This window comes from Pinus tabuliformis, chromosome J, assembly GCF_031772625.1.
Source record: "Pinus tabuliformis cultivar Carrire ecotype Pingquan chromosome J, CPIR1, whole genome shotgun sequence".
Classification (NCBI taxonomy): Eukaryota; Viridiplantae; Streptophyta; class Pinopsida; order Pinales; family Pinaceae; genus Pinus; species Pinus tabuliformis.
The window spans coordinates 54,683,240-54,708,524 of NC_142295.1; the positions used below are offsets into that span (position 1 = coordinate 54,683,240).

The following is a 25,285-nucleotide window of genomic DNA, read 5'->3' on the forward strand; positions in this document are numbered from 1 at the left end:
CAGTTGAGACTAGAGTGCAAGGACAATGTACTATCAGTTGTATATTTTTTTGAATTTTACATATGGTGCATGCAATCAGTTGAGGACCTAAGTCTGGATTGTGCAGTTACAGAAGAAGGATTTTCCTTTAAATATGGGTTGATTCCTCAGGGAATTGCGCAAGGAATTAGGGTCTTGGCAGGTAATAGAATTGGCTAAGTGTTAGCTTGAGCTAGCTTGTGAGGCAAAGAGTGAGATCATACATGTGATGGGATTGTTCTAGTGTGAACAAGAATTGTATTTTCTACTCAGATCTTTTGATTAATGCAATATAGATAGTAGGGGTTTTGAGAAGTTTCTTTCCACAGAGAAATATTGTATTATGTGTGATTGATAATCTTCCTCTTTTGATTATCTTTTTCATCGATCATTATTGGTTTATGCTGTAAAGAGTAGAGTATATTCTTGTCTTATGTTTTAGTACATCGCATGAGCTATTGAATCTATAAGTAAATATCTACACCATGTACCAATGTGTGCCAAGTGCTAACATATGTTAATGCATGCCAAAGTGTTCCAGGGCATGCTAGGGGCTACAGGGCATGCCAACACATGCGAGGAGAGTTCTATGCTATGTTGGGGTCTGCAAACATGTGCTTGGGTGTCCTATTCATGGTAAGATGTTCTAGGTACAAAGATGTTCCAAGAAATGAGAGGTTCCAAGGAATGTTAGTGTGTGCCAAACATGTTAAGATGTGAAAAGAGTGTTGAGGAGTGCTACGTCTCTCTCATTAATAGAACTGACAGAGCCTTATTATGTATTAAATAATATAGTTCCTACACACACTAGTCGAACTTTATCAAAAGGAAATTGGTTAGATAATAAACCTGATAGAGATGACTCATGTGTTAACTCATAGGAAAATTATATTCTCATTACTTGAGGGAAATGATACACACTAATTCCTTCTTAACAAATTGACTGACTCTAACCACTATGGCCTTAAACACAATGAAAAATACTCCACAACAATGGTCTTAAATCATTATATTTTGACAAAAAATATAGTAGCATGCACATTGTGTCATCAAAAACCCATTGGAATGATCAATGATGACTAAAAGTTTTTGACCATCACCAAAAGTAACCAAAAAGAGCATTAGTGAGGGTCAATCAAAGATCATCACTAGAAGTGTCACCAAAGAGAGAATTAGTGACCGTACTTTAACAACCCTCACCAAAAGTGTCACTAAAAAGGGCATTACTGAAAAACATTAAAGGACCATCACTATATGCACTTAAAACAACCTTTTTTTAAGGACCATCAACATATGCGACATTGGTGACGAACCTTAAAGGTCCATCATAGGCATGACCCTCACCAATGACCTTTTTTGTTGTAGTGGTTATGGCTCTAATTTTTTTATCTTTTCCCCCTTTCCACTTCTTCTTTAGCGCCTTAGATGCATCCTAGTGCTCCTTTTTGTTTGACCCACTTGACTTCCCTTTCTTCTATCCTATGTTTTGCATGTATTGTTCTCGCACAAAAGCCTCATCCAACGATATTGGCTTCAACAAAATCACTTTATTTCACATATGGATATGTAGACCCCCTAGGTACTTGAGGAGTACATTTGGGTTCTTTGGGAAGGTGCTTAGCATTATGGCCATATTTCTGAACTCTATGGGGTACTCCTGTACACTTTTCTCTTGTTTCTTCCTGAAATAATTCCACCGAATCCACTAGTCCTCTGCATACCCGACAAGGTAAAATTGTGACTTTGTGAGGGTTTTGAAATCCTACCTCTTAGTCACTGGACGATCTACCTCCATCATCAAGGGCCCCATCTAGTTTTCCCACTAGGTTTGGGCATGGCCTTCAAATTTCAACTATGAAAATAAAATATTTTGTTCTTCCTCTATATAATGTACATTGAAATAAACTTCTAATTGTTGCAACCAATCATTAAGATTAAAAGCATCAATCTCACCTTAATACAACTTGATGTCAATTTTTTCTTCCATTTTGAACAAGGTCTATGAATGGCTCATGGCACTCGAATTGGGTTGATATTTTTCAAGTTCTTTCTTTGTCTCCTTCTGTATTTCTTCCCGATTTCCTAATCTCCCCTCTGATCGAACCTCTACATTAGAACCCCCATATTATTTGACTAGAACTCCTTCAACTATTAACTAGAGCTACACTATTTAATCTTGTAAAGTCTTCTTCATCATGATCATGTGGCTAGTCCATTCTCCATGAATAATAAGGGCTAAAATTCCATCCTCTTAAATTATGGTGGTCAAAACATTAATGTACACTTCTATGTGGCATAATGTTTGCATAAGGATTCAAATTAAAGCGATTCTTGTGTCATTGGAAAGGAATTTATATGTGGAATAAGAGAAATAGTGGTAGGATAAAGAGACAAACTTTTACCCCCCAAAAAACACCATTTTTTGCCTCAAAATTCTCATGTATAAGGTTTTAGACCCCAAGCTATCGAATTGAGTCTCACCAGTCTAGACTAGTGCTTCTTCACCATCACATGACTAGTTCACATAGTCAAGGTGAAACTCCAAACTGACTCAACCTAGGCATGCATGCCAAAACATTCTCTCTCTAAATAGAGATCAGAGCAGGTTTCTTAGATATTTGAGCAACTCTCTCAAAGATCCAAGAAATTCTCTTGGATATCTGAGTAGGATGTTGGGAGGTTGCAAATAAGCCTCTAGAACTATTCCCTAATTCTAGTCAATGTACTTAACATAGGAAAAGCATCCCTAATTTTTTCCCAGTACATGATACAAGAAGATGTCTATTCATCAGATCATTGTTTCTATTTATGGTCAAATTGACACGAGGACAATATCCCTAATTCTGTATACATGGTATTTCTAATATAAAGGTAAATAGAGTCAATAACATCTTTATCAAGGTTGTGGTCAATACCCTTGACCTACATCAACATCATCATCAATATGTACCATAACCCAGGTTAGCTCTCCAAACAAATGGTACTTACTCAACTAGTCACCATGATCTGGTTGGCATCTCACCTCATGGTATTTTTATTAGTTTAGAGTTTCTATCCCCCATAATCAAACCTTAGGGAAACCCATGTCCCAAATCTAAACGCTTCACTCTAAGCCATGATGTTGAAAAGGAACCCACTAAATTGAGTCTTTAGGTCTCATGGACCATTCTCTTTAAAATGTTTGTCCCTTGTTCTATCTTACCAAGGCACCCACTCTATTGAGTTCTTGGGCCTTAGGGACCATTCTTTATAGAATGTTCATCCCTCATGCTATCTTACTAAGTCTCCCACTCTATTTAGTGTGAGAGCCCTAGGGACCATTCATTCTAGAATGTTTGTCGCTCATACTATCTTACCAAGGCGCCCACTCTATTGAGTGTATAGGCCTCAGGGATCGTTCTTTCTAGAATTTTTGTCCCTCATGCTATCTTACCAAGGCACCCACTCTATTGAGTGTTTGGGCCTTAGGGACCATTGTTTCTAGAATGTTTGTCCCTATCTAGGAGTTTAGGCCATGCTCATGTTGTCACTAACAGTTTGAGCTATGCCCCTATTGTCACCAATAATCTGATCCATGTTGGACCTTTTGTCACCAATAGTCTAAGCCATGCTTCCATTTTCACCAATAGTTTGAGTCATCTTTCTATTGTCACCAATATTCCAATCCATTCTCTTATTGTCAGAAAAAGTTTGAACCATGTTCATGTTTTCACTAACATTTTGAGCCATGCTTCTGTTGTCACTAATAGTTTGACTCATGCTCTTGTTGTCACTACAGTTCGAGCCATGCTCCTGTTGTCATCAACACTCTGAGCCATGCTCCTATTGTCACCAATAGTCCAAACCATGCTTTTGTTGTAACTAACAGTTCAAGCCATGCTCATGTTATCACTAATAATCCGAGCCATGCTCCTGTTATCCATCCATCAATACTCCCTCAAATGGATAGAGAATTTATCCATTAATCAAATTTTGTCTCCAAAGTATACAAACTTCACATGAGAAAAAGGTTTTGTGAGAAATGTTTGCCATAAGTTCATCAATTAAGATATACTAGAGCCTCACGACTCACTTCTATACGATATCATGAATACAGTGGTAATTTATCTCAATATGCTTCAATGTACCATGCAACTTTAACTACCACAAAATATCATGGCTGATTCCAGCACTTGCTCAAACATTTGGCAAGAAATTTCCAAAGCCAAATTGATTCACAAGAAACTGCATACGCTACCATGTATTTCGATTCAACAGTACTAAGTTCCACAAAAGACGGTTTCCTTCTCATCCAAGAAACCATTTTTGAGCCCAATAGAAAACATCTTCCATCAGTACTCTTTCCATCGACAACACTTTCAGCCCAATCAAAGTCAGAGTATTTCAACAGTCTAAGCTAATTATCAAGTTCATTAAAGAACCAATCAGTTTCCTATGATCATCAAACTTTTGAAAAGATGATTTCATGAGGCTTCATCAATTCAAGATCACATTTAGTGGTCAAGTCCCTCTTAATCTAAGACATATTCTACTGTGTTCATTTCAACCTCCCTCTGAAGCTAACATAAATTATAGTCCCTTTATGTGTTACAAGATATCATAGTTTCTCCACATGAGCCTTAAGGTATGAGACTTCTTCAAAGTATTAACACCTGTATAAAAACATGCTCTCTCTCTTACTCGTAGAACCTTCTATTCCTCTCATCTCTAGTCACAAACATGCATATTTTCAATTTTCTTATCTCCCTATTCCCTCTTAAGCTCATGTCCTTTTGTCACAGTTAGTTAGCAATATCTGCATACCACAGAGTGTGAGTAGAAATTTCAAAAATATGTCCATCTAGAAAAATATCCTCCACAAGTGTACCTTCATCAATATTATCTGTCCTAGACAGGAAATCTGCAACTACGTTATCTTTCCTTGGTTTATCTACAATGGTAATATCAAATTCTTGAATTAACAATAACCATTTTGTAACATGACCAGGGGTTATTGGTTTGTTCATCAGATACATTATAGTTGTGTGATTAGTGTGCACGAAGGTAGGATACCCTATAATATAATGCTGAAATTTATTAATACCATAAATGACAACCAAGAACTCCTTTTCAGTTACCGTATGGTTTAATTCAACATGGGTCAAATTATTTTTGACATAGTAAATTGCATACAGTTTCTTGTCCTCTTATTTCCCCAAAACAACCCCTACTGTTGTTTGAGAAGCATCTGTCAAGATGTGAAACGGGAGTTTCCAATCATAACCGCATAATATCAAAGCCTTCACATTCTTCTATGCACACAAATTTTGCATCCTTAGGTAGCAATTGAAAAAGTGAGAATGTTATTTTCGAAAAAAATTCTATGAAATGCCTATAATAGCCAGCATAACCAATAAAGTTGTGTACCTATGTCAGTGTCTTAGGCGTAGGAAATTTCAAGATTAGCTCTACCTTCGCAGGATCAACCCAAATTCCTGCAGCTGAAAGAAAGTGCCCCATCACTATTCCTGCTTTCATCATCATATGACATTTGACTGTACTAAGAGAAACATGTGTTTTCTTGCATCTTTGGAGTGCTTTCTCTAAGTTTTTCAAAGCTTCTATAAAGGAATCCCCATATGGGGTGAATTTGTATATGTAAATCTCAACACTATCATTAACCATATCAGAAAAAATTCCTAATATTGTCCTTTGAATGGTAGTAGGTGTGTTACAGAGGCCAAATGGAAGGACACGGTAGGAAAAGTTCCCCAATGGAATGTGAAAGGAGAAAAACTCCTTCCTAGCTAACGTATCAAGGACATGGTCTATAAAGGGTAAGAGAAAATGGTCTTTCTAAGTTTATTTGTTTAGTTCCCTGTAATCAATGCAGATTCCCCACTTTCCATTCTTCTTAGGAACAATGACTAGTGGGGAAACCCATTGATTGTTTGATATCAGATAAATAAAACCCACATCTAATAGCTTTTGTAATTCATCTTTGAGAATGTTTTTTAAGGTAGGATTCATTCTTTTTTGTGGATGTCTAATAGGTCGGAATTCCCCTTTAATGTATATATGATGAGTACATAAATTAGCAAGGATGTGTTTCATATCGGTATACTCCCAAGCAAAGGCTTCTTTATTGAACAAATTTTAGCAATTGTTCGGATTGGGAATGTGAAAGGTCAGGATCAATATTCAGTGTTTTCCCTCTTTCAATTTCTACAGGAACACTATTACGAGGTACAATTTTAGGAATGTTTTCTAATTCTATTTCTGGTTCAGTATCTTCCTGAACATTGCAGCTCATAACAGTTTCTAACAACTGATGGGTTGAGTCAGAAACAAAGTCGAGATTGCTGAGAAAGGTGCTAATGTCATCGTCTTCCATTTCATCCTTAAAACAGAGAGCCTCATTGATGGTAAGGATGGGTCTAACTTATTCATTCTCATATTTAGTCTCTTTGGTAGGTAGAGACTTTTGTATCAAGGTAAATCCAGGTTTATTTTATGAACTTGGTTCTGCAGGGGGTAAAGGATAAGGTTCTTTGTAACCTCCCTATTGGATATTACCATTTTTCTAGATTGACACCCAATGTAAGCATCTGAAGTTGAGAGATGCCAACCGGATGGAGATTGGGTATGTAAAACCAAAAGGTGAATGGGGTAATGCCATGAGTCTACCGAAATAGTGATATCTTCCAGCTTCCCTACCGGTCTAATACTAGACCAATCTGCCAATTCTAGGACGGTGGGAGTTGGTTTAAGGTTCTTTAGACCCAAGTTAATCACAGTTTCATAGTTTATAACATTAATCTCTACCCCCAAATCTACTAGTAAATTTGGGATATCCACCCCATTAATCCTCACTATCAGAATCAGATTCCCATGATCCCCGTATTTGACAGGTATGGATTTCCCCAACATTATATATGATAATTTACACATAACATGAACAGTAAGTGGGTTCTTTGGTTTTTTGCCAGGTTTCTTAGAACAATATTATTTAATTGTCTTAGCATAGATTGATACATCCTTCATCACCTGAAGTAACAGAATTTTAACAAATAAATGTTGTAATTCCCCTAAAAAGTCAAATTCAAGATGAGGACTTTGTTTGTGAAGTAAATATTTCTACGATACAAAAAATATATATATATATATAAATATTTATTAGTAATTGATTGAACTGAATGATGATTACATTTTAGAGAGAGGCCCGACTATAGACAGCCTTAGGTGCCTCTTGGAGAAAGGGTATGATCTTTGATCATGCCCTTTTTCATAATAACTACAGTTAATCCAAATTTACATAACCCTAACTAATTTTTACATAACATTACCTTCCTCTCAAAAGAATGCTTTGTCCTCAAAGCATACATAATGATGGATGTTATTGACAAAATGCTTCAGTATCCCAAGAAGCTTCTTCTTCTGGTAAGTCCTTCCACTTAATCAAGTGTTCCTTGATTGTACGATGTCGAAGCTTTCTTTCTTTAGTAGACAAAATACCTAGTGGTTCTAGAATGACCCTTCCCTCATCATCCAGGGCGGGAAGTGTTGTTTGCACAGATTGATGGTTACCTAATGCCCTTTTAAGGCAGGAGACATGGAAAACGTTGTGAACACGACTTTTCTCTCGAAGGTCTAAAGCATATTCAACTTGGCTAATCTTTTTATTGATCTGATAAGGTCCACAGAACTTTGGTGCCAATTTATTTTTTCCTTTTTGTTTTAAGGACAATTGTTTGTATGGTTGGAACTTGACAAACACCCATTCTCTGACTTCAAATTCTCTTTCGGTTCTGTTTCGGTCTGCTTGTTGTTTCATACGATTCCTTGCGTTATTCAAGTTTTCTTTCAATATTTGGATGATTTTTTGGGTTTCTTCTAGTTCATTTTTAACAACAGGTAGATTTATCTGGACAACAGCTAGATCCTTCCATTTTGGGGGCTCATATCCATACAAAGCTTGAAATGTGTCATTTTTGCTGACCTATGATAAGTATAATTATACCACCACTCAGCGAGATGCAACCATTGAGCCCACTTATTTTGCTTTTCTACAGCTTAGCAATGTAGGTAGGCCTCCAAACATTTATTGACAACCTCTATTTGTCCATCTATTTGATGGTGATAAGTGGAACTCATATTTAGGTAGGTTCCTATGTGGTAGAACAATTCCTTCCAGAAATTACCCTTGAATTTGCCATCTCTATCACTCACAATGACTTTCGGAAAACCGTGTAACTTATATATATTTTTACAAAATATTTCAGCGATCTGTTTAGTTGAGTATGATTTCTTTATTTCCATAAAGTGAGCATATTTGGTGTATCTATCAACCACTACGAAAATCTTGTCCTTACCTTCAGATATGGGTAATCCTTCAATAAAGTCCATCGAAATTTCTTCCCACTTCTGATTTGGAAAGTTTAAAGGGTGAAGTAATTCAAGTGTCATAATATTTTCATTTTTATTCCTTTGACATGTGTCACACTCTGCTACATACTTCTGAATATCGCGACTCACTCCTTTCCAAAAGAAAGACTGACGTGCATTGTAGTAAATCTTAAAGAATCCCACATGACCGGCTGACGGTGAATCATGTGACTCCTTAAGTATCTTAAATTTAAACTTGGAATTTTCATTTAGATAGATTCTTCCCTTGTACCATAGAATATCATTCTTCCAGTCAAATTTTGAGTTTTTGGGAAGATTATTGATTATCGCTATCATTTCTAGATCTTTGGCATACTCACTTCGAATCTCATTAAGCCATTCAGGAACAACAATCGAGATTGCAAGTAGTGTTAGTTCTTCATCTTTTTTGGATATGGCATCTGTTACTACATTGTATTTTCCTCTTTTATGTAGTATTTTCATGTCAAAGGCGACAATTTTTTCAATCCATTTTTGTTGTTCTTCGGAAAGTGTTTTTTGATGAAGGAGGTGCTGGAGGCTGTTATGGTCTATTCAAATGGAGAACTTACTTCCCAAAAGATATTGCCTCCACTTAGCTAGTGCGTGCATAATAGCGAGCATTTCTTTGTTGTATGTGGACTTGAGGCATTCTCTTTTATTGAGCTTCCTTCTTTCAAAAGCTATTGGATGCCCTTCTTGCATTAACACTGCACCTATACCGAATCCGGAAGCATCACACTCAATGATAAATGGTTTAGAAAAAGCTGGTGTTGCCAATACGGGGGTATTAGACATAACTTCCTTTAATTTTTCAAAACATCTTCCTACTTCCTCATCCCATAGAAATTAATTCTTCTTTAAAAGGTTTGTTAGAGGCACAGTTATATGTGCATAGTTTTTAATAAACCTTCGGTAATATCCTGTCAAACCTAAGAACCCTCTTAGCTTGGATACATTAACGGGTTTGGTCCATTCTTTTATAGATTTGATTTTATTGGGGTCCACCTTTATGCCTTCATGGGATATAATGTGTCCAAGTTATTCTACTTCTTCCTTTCCGCAGGTGCATTTGGATTTTTTTGCATAAAACTGATGATCTTTTAGTAGTGTAAGAACTTTATCCAGATGTTGTAAGTTCTCCTTCCAAGTTTTACTGTAAATTAAAATATCGTCAAAGAATACTAATACAAACTTCCTAAGATGTGGATGAAATAATTCGTTCATAGTTGCTTGAAACGTTGCTACTGCATTGGTTAACCCAAACGGCATTACTTTAAATTCATAGTTACCTTCGTGTGTTTGGAATGCCATTTTTGGTATGTCTTCCAATCTGATTCTGATTTGATAGTAGCCTGACCTTAAGTCCAATTTTGAGAAGTATCTTGTGCCATGTATCTCATCTAGCATTTCGTCGATAAAGGGAATTGGGAAATTATTTTTAATTGTTATTTTGTTCAATCCTCTATTATCAATTCATAGCCTGAATGAACCATCCTTCTTCCTTACCAATACCACTGGAGCAACATACAGACTTTTACCTTTTGAGATAATCCCACACTTTAAAAGGTCTTGGATTAATCTCTCAATTTTTGTTTTTTGGTGATGTGGATATTAGTAGGGCTTGATGTTGAAGGGGTCTGACCCTGCTTTGACTTCTATTGCATGCTCAATTTCCCTGTTAGGGGGAATTTTCATAGGTAGGTCTTGAAATACTTTTTGCAGATAACATTTCTAATTGGTGACATTGTACTACATAAGCGGGTGCTCCTTTTCAAATCATCTTCATCATCTAAGATTATGATACAATTTGATTCTCTGGTGCTTGGAGTCCGTGTAATTTGTACCTCTGACCTCCCCATTTAAATCTTATGAATTGTACTTGATGGTTGGCAGCATAAGTGCCTAGAGTTCGTAGCCATTGGATACCTAAGACTACATCTACTCCACCTAATGGTACAGTGAAGAACAGAGATTCTAAATTAAAGTCTTGAATCTACAATTTGACCTTATGGCATTTCCCCACCTTTTTAATCTTCTTACCGTCAGCTACCATCACTTTCATGTTTGGTAAGGGAAATGAAAAAATATTGAGTCTCTTTTCAATGGTTGCATCAAAAAAATTGTGTGCTACTAGAGTCGATGAGAACCGCTACGTTGTTCTTCTTTATGTGTCCTTTTTACTTTAAGGTCTAAGGTTGTGATATACCTGTCATAGATGATAGTGACACTTGCGGAATACTTCTGTTATCTAATTCTGGGGCATCTTCTGCTTCTTCTATGTCAGAATCTTCACTGCTTTAATAATTAGTTGCTTCACAATTATATAGGTTCTTTGGTTCTTTTCCCTTAGCACACCTATGTTTAGGGTCCCACTTCTCACCACATCGTTTGCATTTGCCTTCTTTTATCCTTTGTATTTCCACATTAGATTTTTCACCTTAAAGACGATGTGGTGGGACATATCTTGTATTATTTGGATCCACATACTGGGGTACTCTTCGTCTTGAATATATTTTTTCTGGTTTTGACCACAGTATTTGTTCAAATTTCTTTTCAACAGTTTTTGCATTTCATATTGCTACTTCTATTGTCTTGATGTCATGAAGATCAAGTTCTACTTGTAAATGATTTTTAAGTTCAGAGATGTATGATTGAACTAGACAAGACTCTGATAACCCATGTACTCGTGTCACTAAGTTTTCCCATTCTTGAGTATACTCATCCACACTTCCTTTTTGTCATAATTTGATGAGTGATGAAAAAAACTATTCTTCCCTTACACCTTGGAATCTTTTAAAGAATGCATCTTTAAATTTCCTCCAACTAATGGCGATTGTCATCTTTTTCCACCACATATACCAATTATATGCTTCTCCTTCCATTTTCATGGATACGTGCCTAAGCTTTTCATCGTCATCGTTGATGTCATAAATCTCGAAGTATTCTTCTACTTTATTTATCCATGCAACACTGTATTTTTCGTTTCCATCGAATTTAGGCATCTCGACTTTTGCCCTTTTTTGATATTTCACTAATGGTTGAGTGAAAAAAGGATGTTGATTGGTAAATGTATCCCAGAGTTGTTTATTTGAAAAAGTCACTTTACTATTTTCTTGGTGAGGCCTCGCTAATTTTTTTGGAGATTCAACTTTTTCTTGAGAATCTATTGATTTTGTTGAGTCCGATGAGTTGTGCTCTTGATTTCCTTCATCTTCTTGGAGTAGTTGTTCGGGTATAATATTCATCTTTCTACACAAGTGGATCAGCAATGTTAAGGTCTGGCTTTGATTCATTTCTAATTGGATATGGTGCTGCCCCATCTGTAGCTCTATTCAATTTGTCGTATCTTGAAGCCTCTTGATATCATCATCGTGCCGATCAAACTTATTCTGGAAATAAGGTAATTTTTTATTGACATCATCGGCGTGGTTAGTAACCTTATTCTCCACCTCAATCAATCTTTTATTGAAATCGGCCATTGACATTGTCGACATTGAACAAGTTTGTGGGGGTGTATATTTATCTACCAGCTTAATTTTTATTTTTATTTTTAAATAAGTAAATTAAATTAATTAATTTAAATATATGACACAAGTTTTTTTTCTTTTAATTAATTAAAAAATTAATTAATTAAATTAACGTTATATATAGTTTATAACCTATAATTAAATTAAAGTTATATATATATATATATATATATATATATATATATATAGAGAGAGAGAGAGAGAGAGAGAGAGAGATAGTACTCGGACAGTCACGTCCACCCGGAATGTCACGTTTAGTTTGACCCTTCAACCTTCGAGTGGATATCACTGCATAGGGTTTGACCCTTGGTAATGGCAACAGTGGTTGACGTATAGAGGATGGAGGTGGTAGCAAGATGACAGATGGACAGTCAACAAACAGGGAACGAGCTATGGACAATAGATGGGGAATAGCAGATGGCTGATGGATGCGGTGTAGCAAGCACACCCGGATCTGAGGTAGCGGCACGACAACGTATATGAACGCGATGCGGTAGAAAAAACGATACAGTGACTATGTGCGGGTGTATGGTCAGCGGGTGACCTGTGGGTGGCTACAGAATGTGAAGGAAGGCATGTGATAGTTCAACGATGGTTGGAAATTAGCAGAGGTGGCTGACGGTGGTTGTGGACAGGTAGTGCAGAAGACAACGGATGGTGAGGAATTGGCAGTGGAATTATGGACAGCGGTGGAGAGCAAAATATGTGAATTTTATGGAAGTTGATGCGGCAGCGGGTAAAGAAACAGATGGAAACAAATTAGTAGGGCCTGAGGAGTTAACGCGCTCTGATACCAGATGAAGTAAATACTTCTACGATCCACAGAAATATATATAAAAATATTTATTAATAATTTATTGAATTGAATGATGATTACATTTTAGAGAGAGGCCTGGCTATATACAGCCTTAGGTGCCTCTTGCAGAAAGGGTATGATCTTTGATCATGCCCTTTTTCCTAATAACTACAACTAATCTAAATTTACATAACCCTATCTGATTTTTACATAACAGTTTGCTCAAAGATAATATTTCCGGATAAGGTGGACCAGTGACATCCTCTAGTAATAATAGTTTGTGAAGGGGTTTGTTTCTTTATAGGAATCTGTGTTGGCTTATCCCATATCATTCTTTATTCTAGTTCTGCGACTTCATCATCAGTATTATAGGTGAATTCTAAGTATTGACCACCTGACCAGATCGAAGATTTAACTCATTACATTCCACAGTGGCAATACTATATGCAGGGAGGTTGAGTGTCTCCCCCTGTTGAGCCCCTCTATTACTTGGATTTGGATTGGGTTGGACATGCAGTTGAGGATGAAGAGGAGGATTACTAGTGGGTGCATTAGCAGGTAGTTGTAGCTACTGTTGTGGCATAGGTTGGGAGAATTTTCCTGAAGGAGGAGGAGGAGATCCATGCCAGTTATGGGACCATGAAGAATTTGGACCAAATTGAGGGTACTAGGGTTGCCAGGGCATTGGATATTGGTAAGACTACGACCAAGAATGTGAAAAAGGTACAGGATGCTGATCAAAACTCATATTATTAAAATATTGAGATGGGTCTTGTGGTATACCTTGATTCATGTTCGGCGTCTGTGATTTCCATGGTTTTCTTGATCCCATAAAATAAAGTTGGTTTGCTTCTTCATTTGTTCCCTGAAAGACTACCTTAAATCCATGAAGAGATGGGAAAGTGCTAGTGGAATGACATTGTTCACATGTCGCACAAGCCTCCACAGAATCTAATGGACATTCCTTAAACGGATGCTTCTTCCTACATTAAGGGTAGAAAATAGACATAGAATTCTCTGCTTCCATCTGCTTCTCCTTCACCTACAACACATCTAGTTTCGATGATAATGTGCTCACGATATTGGTTCTCATGATGTCAAGCAAATTCCCAATTTCAGCCTTTCTAACTCCACCGCTGGATGTTTTGAGAGTTTAGATTCCCTGCCTCTGTCTCACAGCCCCTGATGAACACATAATTCATAATTCATAGATGGTATCAAATTCTTCCTTTGATATATCTCCTTTCCCTACTATGTTCAATATGTTGGGTCCCTATAATATTAGTGATTACCCCATTACTATTGTAGTTATACCCCTTATTTATATTGTTGTGCCCCCATTGCCCCCATATTGTTATTAATGTGCCCATAGAATCCCTCTATTGTTATTTTTGTGGCTTTATATTATTATTGTTAGGTCGGCTGGATTATATTGTGACTCCTTAGACTCCTATATATAGAAAGGAGGTTTTGTCATTTGAATCATCGAAGAATTGTTCATTTATGTAATGTAAAGGAGGTTTCCCCCTCGAAGAGGCTGAATTATAAGGCGTTGAACTATCTTTTCTATATTTTCTTGAGCTGGTTTCATAACATTTGGTATCAGAGCTTTGGATTCCAGGGTTTCGCTGCTCCAAACAGGTCTTCGTGGAATTTTCGCTATAATTTTTTTGTGACGTTTCAGACGTCGCAAAAAAAACCCATTTGAGAAGAAATCGCGCTGAACCTTCGTTCTGAATTTCAGAGCTTTTTGCGCGATATTTTCGGAGATATGATCTGAGGAAGTTGGTCTTTTTGCAGACTCCTGAATTGCACTCAAAACAGGTGACCTAAGGAAAATCGTCATAACTTTCTTTCTGAGCATCGGATTTAAATTTCGTAAGAAGGTACAGAAAGAAGACGGACTGTAGTTTTTGTTTATATATTTTTCAGAGTCAAAGGTTGAAACAGTGACACGTGGAACTTCATACAAGTTCGCTCTACTGAACTAGTATATAATTCGGTCACTGCCGGAGATTGTGCATAACGCTTTCTTGGAGAATCCAATTGGGATCAGACTAGTGGCATTGGAAAGAGGACATAGAAGGCTACAACAGGTCACAATGTCAGAACTGAATGATTCGAAATTACAGAGATACGTCAAATTCAATATCAGGCTTCTACAAAGAAAAAAAAGGTATGTAGTTTTTTTTTTTAATTTTTGCATAAGCTTGGTTTAAAGGAATTCAAAGGGCATAGTAAAGAATTATTATCGGTAACTGATGCCTCGAGGAAAGAAAATGCAAACACCTAGTAAGGAACCTGAAAGCTCTAGCATGACTCATGAAGAAGAGGAAGAAATGCTACATGATATATCAAAATTACAAGAACAAGTGCAACAAATGTCACGCTCACAAAAGCTAACAGATGCTAAGATAAATGGCGTGGAATCTAAGATAAAGGGCATGGAAGCTAAGATGGATGATCTGAAGGCAGATTTGAGGACAAATTTGAAGACAGACATGGCAGATTTGAAGACAGATTTGACAAATGTTCTACAAGAAATACTTACTAATGGTGAAAAGGTTGTAAAGGAAACACATGATGTGAACAAAATAAATGTTAATCATGATTCCATAGACTCTAATGTTGGATCGAAGACCCACCATATTCCAAAAATTGATATGAGGAAGTTTGATGGCAAGGATCCCGCCACATGGATATTACAGATGGAGCAGTTCTTCGATCTCAATAATGTGCAAAAAACACAAAAGGTACGTATGGAAACTTTATATTTGGAACCAAATCAGTTTGTATGGTATCAATGGCTTTGCTCTCGCAAACAATTTATCACTTGGGCAATTTTTACGGAAGAATTGATAGCACATTATGAGGATACAAAAAGCAACACTTTTTTTAGCCAATTGATAAGTCTCAAACAAAAGGGTTCAATAATGGAGCACATTGAGGAGTTCCAAAAATTGAACATAAGGCTAAAAGATATTCTAGAGGAGCATAGGATTGATGTGTTCATAGGGTCTTTAAAGGATAATATCCAAAATGATGTTCGACTTTGGGAACCTGATTCATTAGAGAAGGCATTCAGGTTAGCAAGAAAAATGGAAAGCAAAATTATGGCAACCAGGAAGCATACCACTCACAACTATAAAGACGGAAGTGCAGTTGCCCCTAGTCTTCCACAACCTATAAGGTTGACACCACAACAATTGGAAGAAAAAAGAGCAAAAGGGCTTTTTTATAGTTGTGATAGCAAATACACTAAAGGTCATAAGTGTGCTGAAAATAAATTATTCTACATAGATTGTGAAGAGGAAGAAGAAAAGGAGCAAGAAAGGTCAAAAGAACAGGATATGCTCCAGGAACAAAGCCTAGATGAAGAACAAATAAATCCGACCATATCTTGTAATGCATTGGCGGGAATTACCACTCCTCAAACCATCAAGATAGAAGGACAAATCAAGAAGAAAAAGGTAATAGTGTTGATTGATTCAGGAAGCACCCACAATTTTATTCATTGTAGGGTAGCAAAAGAATTGAATTGCTTCCTATATCTAGCACCAGAGTGTCAAGTGATGATTGCAAATGGAGGAACAATAAATTGCTCTGGAAAGTGCCATAATATCAAGCTATCCATGGGAGAATATGTATTGACTAGCCCAATGCTTTCCATTCCAATGGGAGGTGCTGATGTTGTACTAGGAGTCCAATGGCTACAATCCTTGGGTACAATAGCTTTTAATTTTCAAGAACTTTTCATCAAATTTTCTACTAAAGGAAAGGAAGTTGAATTAAGGGGTATTGCAGGGAAACCAGGAAAGATAATCAGCTCTAATGGTATGACAAAGCTTCTAAAAAAGGAGCAAAGGGGTGTAATTGCACAATTATGTTCGCTAGATGTTTCCACATTTGAATCATCTATTTCTCCAGATCTCCAAAAAGTCCTGGACAATCATTCCAAGGTATTTGAGACTCCCAAAGGTCTCCCACCTATGCATGATCATGATCATGCTATTCATCTGATTCCAGGAAGTGTTCCTCCAAACATCAGGCCGTACAGATATCCCTATGTCCAAAAAAGTGAAATTGAACGTATGGTTGCAGAAATGCTAGAGGCTGGTATAATTTAACCGAGTCAAAGTTCTTTCTCTGCTCCAATAGTATTGGTGCACAAGAAGGATGGATCATGGTGCATGTGTCCAGATTATAGGGAGCTCAACAAGCTCACTATTAAAGATAAGTTCCCCATTCCTGTCACTGATGAATTGCATGGATCAATTTACTTCACCAAGTTGGATCTTCGTTCAGGATATCATCAAATCAGAATGAAGATTGAAGACATTCCGAAAACGGCATTTAGAACTCATGAGGGTCATTATGAATTTTTGGTCATGCCTTTTGGCCTTACCAATGCACCTTCAACATTTCAAGGTTTGATGAATTCAATTTTCAAACCATTCCTTAGAAAATTTGTGTAGTATTTTTTGATGATATACTTATCTACAACAAGTCTTGGAAGGATCATGTTGAACATGTTGACAGGGTGCTACAACTATTGGAGGAGAAACAATTATATGCCAAAAGATCCAAATGTTTTTTTGGAGTCCAGGAGGTGGAATATTTGGGTCATATTGTATCTCATGAAGGAGTTAAGGTAGACCCTAGCAAAATTAAAGCCATTAAGGAATGGAAAATCCCCACATCCATAAAGCATTTGCACGGATTTCTTGAGTTGATAGGGTATTATCGCAAGTTTGTTAAGAATTATGGGAGAATAGCAGCACCTCTAACGACATTATTGAAGAAAGATGCATTTTCATGGACTCCAGAAGCAACAAAGGCCTTTGAACATCTTAAAGAGGCAATGTGCCAAGCACCGGTCTTAGCTACACCGAACTTCACAAAAACCTTTATTGTGGAATGTGATGCTTCAGGAAATGGAATTGGTGTTGTTCTAATGCAAGATGAAAGACCCATTGCTTTTGAAAGTCGTCCAATCAAGGGAAAGTTTTTAAGAAAAGCTATTTATGAGAAGGAAATGTTGGCAATACTCCATGCACTTAAGAAATGGCGACCCTACCTAATGGGAAGACACTTCAAGGTAAAAACGGATCATGATAGCCTTAAATACTTTTTAGAACAAAGATTATCCTCTGAAGAGCAACAAAAGTGGGTCACAAAGATGTTGGGTTATGACTTTGAAATCATCTACAAAAAAGGGAAGAAAAATGTGGTGGCAGATGCACTCTCAAGAAAGGATGAGGATGTGGAAGCATTGTTGTGCGCTATTTCTATCATCCAACCAGATTGGATAAATGAAGCAAGGGAGGAATGGAAGAATGACAAAGAAGTGTGGGCACTTATTCGAAAGCTACAACAAGATTCCAGTACGTCTGATACATTTAGCTGGAAAAATGATTCGTTATGGTACAAAGATCGCTTATACCTCTGTAAGAATTCCCAACTAAAACAAAAGATTCTTATGGAATTGCACACTTCTCCCTTAGGAGGGCACTCAGGATTTTTAAAAACTTACCACAGGGTTAAGAAGGAATTTTTTTGGGATGGCCTTAAATCAGATATTCAAAAGTTTGTGGCAGAATGTTTGTTTTGCCAACAAAATAAAGTTGAAACAATTAAGACACCGGGTCTATTACAACCTTTATCCATTCCAAGCCAACGTTGGGAGGAGGTATCAATGGATTTTATCACAGGTTTACCCAAGTCTGAGGGAAAGAGTGTCATCATGGTGGTAGTTGACAGACTTACCAAGTATGCACACTTTTGTGCATTATCACATCCATTTAAAGCCAGTACGGTTTCTACTGCATTTATGGAAACAATTCAAAAGCTACATGGAAACCCAAAGATTATTGTAAGTGACAGAGATCCCATTTTCACTGGAAATTTTTGGACAGAATTATTTTCTCGTCTTGGTACTCAGTTAGCTCATAGCTCATCTTATCATCCTCAATCTGATGGGAAAACTGAGATAGTAAACAAATGTTTGGAAGGATATCTTCGTTGCTTTGTATTTGATAAACAGACACAATGGGTCAAATGGTTGCCTCTGGCTGAATGGTGGTATAACACTTCCTTTCATACAGCAACAAAAATGACCCCATTTATGGCACTTTATGGGTATCAACCACCATCCATCACATCATATTTAAGAGAAAATTCTAAGGTTCAGGCAGTGAAACATCACATCGAACATCAACAACAAGTCCTCCAACTCTTAAAGGATAACCTCGTGTTGGCACAAAATAGAATGAAACAACAGGCAGATCAACATCGCAGTGAAAGAAGTTTTGATGTAGGTGATTGGGTATTCCTACGGCTACAACCATATAAGCAAATGTCCCTCAAGCAAGCTAAGAAGGATAATAAATTATCACCAAAGTATTATGGTCTGTACAAGGTGTTGCAAAAGATTGGTACTATGGCATACAAATTGGAGCTTCCTGCAGCTTCTCGATTGCACCCAGTTTTCCATGTTTCATGCTTAAAGAAGGTTATAGGTGACAAGCTCCCAGTTCAAACAATATTGCCAGAACTTGACGAGGAAGGAAAAATTATATTGGAACTGGAAGCAGTTATAGAAACAAGAACTCGACAGCTACGAAATCGATCAATTTCAGAGTACCTTATCAAGTGGAAGAACTTATCCGCTGAAGATTCCACATGGGAGGATGAGAATTTTATGCAGAAATATCCATAACTACTCAAGCGTTGAGGACAACACTTTTTTGAAGGAGAGGGGCATGTTGGGTCCCTATAATACTAGTGATTACCCCATTACTATTGTAGTTATACCCCTTATTTATATTGTTGTGCCCCCATTGCCCCCATATTATTATTAATGTGCCCATAGAATCCCTCTATTGTTATTTTTGTGGCTTTATATTATTATTGTTAGGTTGGCTGGATTATATTGTGACTCCTTAGACTCCTATATATAGAAAGGAGGTTTTTTTCATTTGAATCATCGAAGAATTGTTCATTTATGTAATGTAAAGGAGGTTTCCCCCTCGAAGAGGCTGAATTATAAGGCATTGATCTATCTTTTCTATCTTTTCTTAAGCTAGTTTCATAACATAATAGCTCCAAAGATTCCTCCCTCAGTGCTTTGAGAAAAATGATCTTCAATATATTCTTATCCAAGTCAATGTGGCCTGATCTCTACAAACTATATTGAAAACGTTCCACAAAATCTTCCATATTCTCATCCTTTTTCTACATAATCTTAAAAATTTATTCCTTTACATCCTAAGATTTGCAGTAGTCCTAATATTTATCGAGGAAAATCGTCTTCATATCATCCCTTATAGCAATATATTTTCCCCCTAAACCCATAAACCATCTTAAAGTTGTGCCTTTCAAAGTAGCGGGGAATATATTCAATTTCTGAGCATAAGAAATGTAATCATACCCCCGAAAAACAATGTCAAATTCAAAAATGAATGTGTCTGGATCCTCAGAAGTAAGACCATGGAAATTAGGTAGCGTTGTCAAAGGAATAGGCTTCATAGGAGCATCACCTTTGATATTTCCAATTGGAAATTCAATTGAAGAAGCTGTAGGAGCCATGAATACCTACCAATACTCACTTGGAATTTCAACAGGTTCTGGCTCTAGCTATTCTATAAAAGGTGATGGAATTTTTTTAGCAACACTCCCTTAATCAAATGGTGCAGTTCCTCAGATCCTCTACTTGTTACTTCTTCTTCCCTGAATTGCACTTCTGCTATTGGAGGAGGTTCTGGTTGTGAAACTGATTGTCTTCCATATCTCATATGATCTCTTACCCTAGTAGTAGCTCGTGACAATGCTACAGACTCAACCCTTGAGATGGTCTCTTGGTTGTAAGTTTTTCTACCCAAATCAACCCCTTTTCTTTTAGGGTGTCTCCCTCTGCCCATTTTATTAGTATATCTATTCATATAATCAGAAAATAAAAGGGAAACATTAAAAGAGATTAAAATATCAAGACCTGGAGCAGGATAGGAACTTCCCTCCTGAGGATGAGAGAGTGGTGTTGAGCCTCAAAATTACTCTTTCCCTAGCAACTCTTCTCATTCCTTTTCTTTGTTTTTCCAAGAGAAAGATGCATTCTCATCACCAATGACTAGTATATACTGTCTTGAGGAGGACATTTAGTGATTTACATGTTATGCTTTTATGTTTTTTTGTTTGAATAAATTTTTGTATATTAGCTATGGAACGCAGCCTATTCTGTAGCTAATCGGCTGTTCCGCAGCTACCTTCATGCTCTAATAGGTTCCAGGTGTCAAAAGGAGAAACTAGCTACATGGGAAGCTTGGAAATCATCGTAACATGGACCTTGTCCTATTCATTTAGCCCAAGTCGACAAAGAGGATGGCATAAGACTATGGTCAATAGACAAGTCAAATGTAGAGAGACCAAAGGTAATAGGACTCTGTTTCATGGTTAATTAACACATTTGACAGTGATGGGAAGCGTTATCCGGAACAACTACCTATACCTACGGGCTCCAACAACCACCTATACAACCGAATCCAATAGCCACCATGTCTTGGATTTATGTCTCAAGCAGCCGAGGAAGAAATTTCGCATATTTGTCTTCTATGTGTTTGACTGTAGCATGTTTTTCTCCACAAACAGTTATATGATTTTTCTTATAAATACCTGTGTAAAGGGCCAAAGAAGTTAGTGGTAATAGTAATAGTTTTATTGAGAAATCAAAGTTCTAGACTCTGTAATTTCTGGGCATTTTGTGTCCCTATTTTTAATATGAAGACCGTGTGTTTTATGAAAATCTGAAGGAGTTTTCTTGGAGTTGATTGAGCAAGCGTAGCCTAATCAGTTGTAGAGGGCCCCTGCACTGAATAAGGTTTCATTTCATTTTATTTTTCTTCTTCTTGTTAACTGTAAATTCATCATTTTATTTCACAGTGCTTATAATCATTTTCTTACTAACAATGTCTATAATGCAATTTCCATCATTTTCTTATTAACAGTGTTCATAATTTAGAGTAGCTTCCATTTGCTTGATCTCTTTTGAGTTTTTTATGAGTAGTTTAGAAGATGAAACTTAGTGATGTAATCTAGTTTACTTCATTCACTGTTTTGCTAGTTTAAATTCTCAATTAGATTGATCAGTGCCATTTAATGTCTTTGCCATTTTATTTTTAGTTTACTGACTCATTGTATTAATGAATGTTTATGGAAAAACCTTCAAGTTGATAATTCATCCTTAACTAAGTGTTTTAACATTTCATTTATGCAATGAGTATTTGCTGCATCTCTGTATTTGTTTTATCTTAGATTTGTTGGGTTGTGTTATATTCTTTCCACAACTAGCCCACGTAGTTAACTGGGGGGTTAGAGGGGGGCAAAGCCCCCATTCATTGCACTGATTGTGTAGCGGGGGGGGGGGGGGGGGGGCACAGGGGGTTTGAGGTGTACCCGTAACCCCACTTTATGGGGTCTAAGGCAGCACCCCAGAAAATTTTGGTTTTGGACCCTATGTTAGGTTGGGCGGAGCCACCTATGGTTCTGTGCATGATTTTCGCACATGTTTTTTGGATGTGATGGTTTTCAGTCCATGGTATTGGATGCTTCAGCATGTATAAATATGTATTATAACATTGAAAGGAACATAATGAAAAATCAAGCTGGTAGTCCCGGTTTTGGGATCCAGGGGAAAATCTTTGTGTATATGTGTTTTATGTGTTATGCTCTCGCAATGTTTATTTTCTTTGTTTTAGAATTATTATGCAGGTAATTTTTGTAGGGGGTAAAAATCTACAAGATTAATGAAGTACAAAATCCTCAAATGTCATCCCAAGGAGACTTTCTCCCAAAATTGAGAGGCAAAGTAACTAATTACTTCATTTAGTTTTATTTCTGTAATTAGTTAGATATAAGTTGCAAATTTCACTTTTAGTTTTGATTCATGATTTGGAAAAAATGGTAAAACAGGAATAAAAACTTTGTTTTCATTTCTTACTTAGCTTTGCTTCCAAGTCTTTCCTAGCTCTATTTTCATTTCTTTCTTAAGCTTTGTTTTTATTTTTTGATTTTGAGCAGTCTTTACGAAAGTTAGATTTAAGTTCCGATAATTACATTGTAAATCATTAGGAATTAAAAGACCAAAAACCACCCAAAACAACATAAAACACAAAAACAATGAAGTAAGAAAGGTTATCTAGCACAAATAGTGCACTACACTTCATCAGTTTACGATACCCAGATTGATAATTTATGTAGGGAAATTTAGGACACTAAATTGACCAAACAAGTGGTCCCTAAAGAAAACAAGAGAAAGAAAATAAATAAATCAAGATCAAGACCTGAAACAGGGTGAGAAACAAAACTTCCCTCCCCAGGTCGAGAGAGAAATACTTATGAAAGAAAAACAAAGCAATCTAATGCTTCGGGCCTGGAGGAAGGTGATAAGAACTTCTTTCCCTGGGACGAGAGAATAATAAAAAATAAATAAAAGCAAGAAACCAAACAACCAAACAATCTAATACTTAGGACCTGGAGCAAGGTGTAAGCTTCCTTCCCCAGGACGAGAGATCAGTCCTATGGTCAATATTGGTTGTAATTTCATTCCTTTGATAGCCTCCCTGACAACGACGCCAAAATGTTGGTGTCCAAGTATGAATCATACAATTCACCCAATCCATATTTAATTGTCAATGCAGGGTTCTACCAGTTGTTTCAAGGCTATCGTGAATTGTATGTGCATGCCATAGTTTCCCTACACAACATTGAACATTAATTATAAATTCATCAATGTGTAACAACAAGCAATATTGTAATAGAAAATAAGAGTAACAACAAGTAATAAATGTAACAAAAACAAGAATAGCAATAATTAGGACTCACAAAAACACACTAATAAACATTCACAACAATAAGAAACTCACAGAAATAAACCTAACACACATCTAATCCAGTAGGACCTTCTCAGGAGAGTGGACCGAACTCCCTGATCAGGGTTGTGGCGAGATCAATGAATCATGATATGCTCAGAAGACCAAACTGCCATTAATTAAAGCAATATTACAAGTATGTTGTTACAGACTCAAAGTTAAAGTATTTCTCATGTAATCTTAACGACTCTTAACATCGATAGCTTTCACAACTCATAACATTAATTTATACAAGTTGTCAATAATACAACTCCTAGAATTACGACATTGTCTGCCTTTAATTACATGGTATTTTTTTAGAAGGAAACAAAAGGTAAAAGATAATAGTGTATCAGTTGAAAGATTTATTCATGGTTGCATCCAATATCCAAGGATAGCGCTGCCAGCTTTGATGGTATCATCCAGTGAATCATGGTCCTGGTCATTCTCCCTTCAAATCTACATAAATAACTGAATTAGCAAGCTACTTAGGTAATAATCCCCTACGACTATGCTTCATTGACCAATAATCCATAAATACATGATAAGAGGTATACCTGTGCGTTTTAAGATATCGATTAACCACTATTGGCATGAAATGGATAAAAAGAATAGGGTAAAAGGGTGAGTAAAAGTATGCAAATCTAGCCACCAACACACATCACTATGTTCAAGCTCTAATATCCCTTTTTCCCTCTTAACAACCGAGGGGAAAATCACCCAATTCTGCTTCCCATATACAAAATGTTTAGATAAATCTAAATCCAGATAGAAATTAGACATAAATTCTATGATAACATTAAAATGACGTATTTGAAGGCCCTTATTTGCAATATGTCCAAGCCTTTGATGCCATAGAATGGTATTTTCTTGAGAGACCACTAGATTTTCTGCTCCATTTTTAGGAACCATAGAACTCTTGCACCCATCAATAACAATACTACCCAAAATACTGTACATAGTTCCACTATGAACTCCCCGCATCAATACCAGTGCTCCCTGAACCATCTTGTAGGCATCTTTCTCAAACACTATGTTTACACCTGCATCTCCCATATTGCTTACAGAAATTAGATTTATGGCCAATGCAGGAATATGCAAAACAACTGGAAGTGTTTTAATCCTTCCACATTACAACTTCAACTTGAATTTTCCACATCCAATGATTCTATCCTTCCTGTCATCCCCTAAGAAGACATCACCACCATCATATTTCTTCTACTCGAGGAACCACTCCCTATGGGGAGTGAAGTGAAAGGATGCACCCGAATCAATCAACGGTTCCTCATGATCTACATGTGTACTTGAATAAGAATCCAAGTACACATCCCCACCTTCATCTAAAGTGGTTTTCACCTCTGCAAAACGAGCATAATTAGATCCCTTTCCTTTCTCAAGAGCTTTTGATCTATAGTCCCTTTTATAATGCCCTTCCTTTCTACATTTCCAACATACCTTTATAGGTTTCCTGGAGATTTAGATCTTCCAATCAAGGACTTATTTTTGTTTCTATTTTGGGACAATCATCACATAGACAAGTCATCTCCATTTTGGCTCTCCATATTTTTCCATCTCATCTTCTCCAACAACAAGGATGAGACTATTTCATCAAAATTCAAGGTAGTTGTATTCCTACC

The 25,285-nt window shown here is 36.7% G+C and overlaps 1 pseudogene; it reads right to left on the bottom strand.

The window, feature by feature from the left end:
- LOC149225468 (putative protein phosphatase 2C 11 pseudogene) overlaps positions 1–24,704 on the bottom strand; it is a 50,894-nt pseudogene extending 26,190 nt beyond the window's left edge.
- Positions 24,705–25,285: the final 581 nt, after the last annotated feature.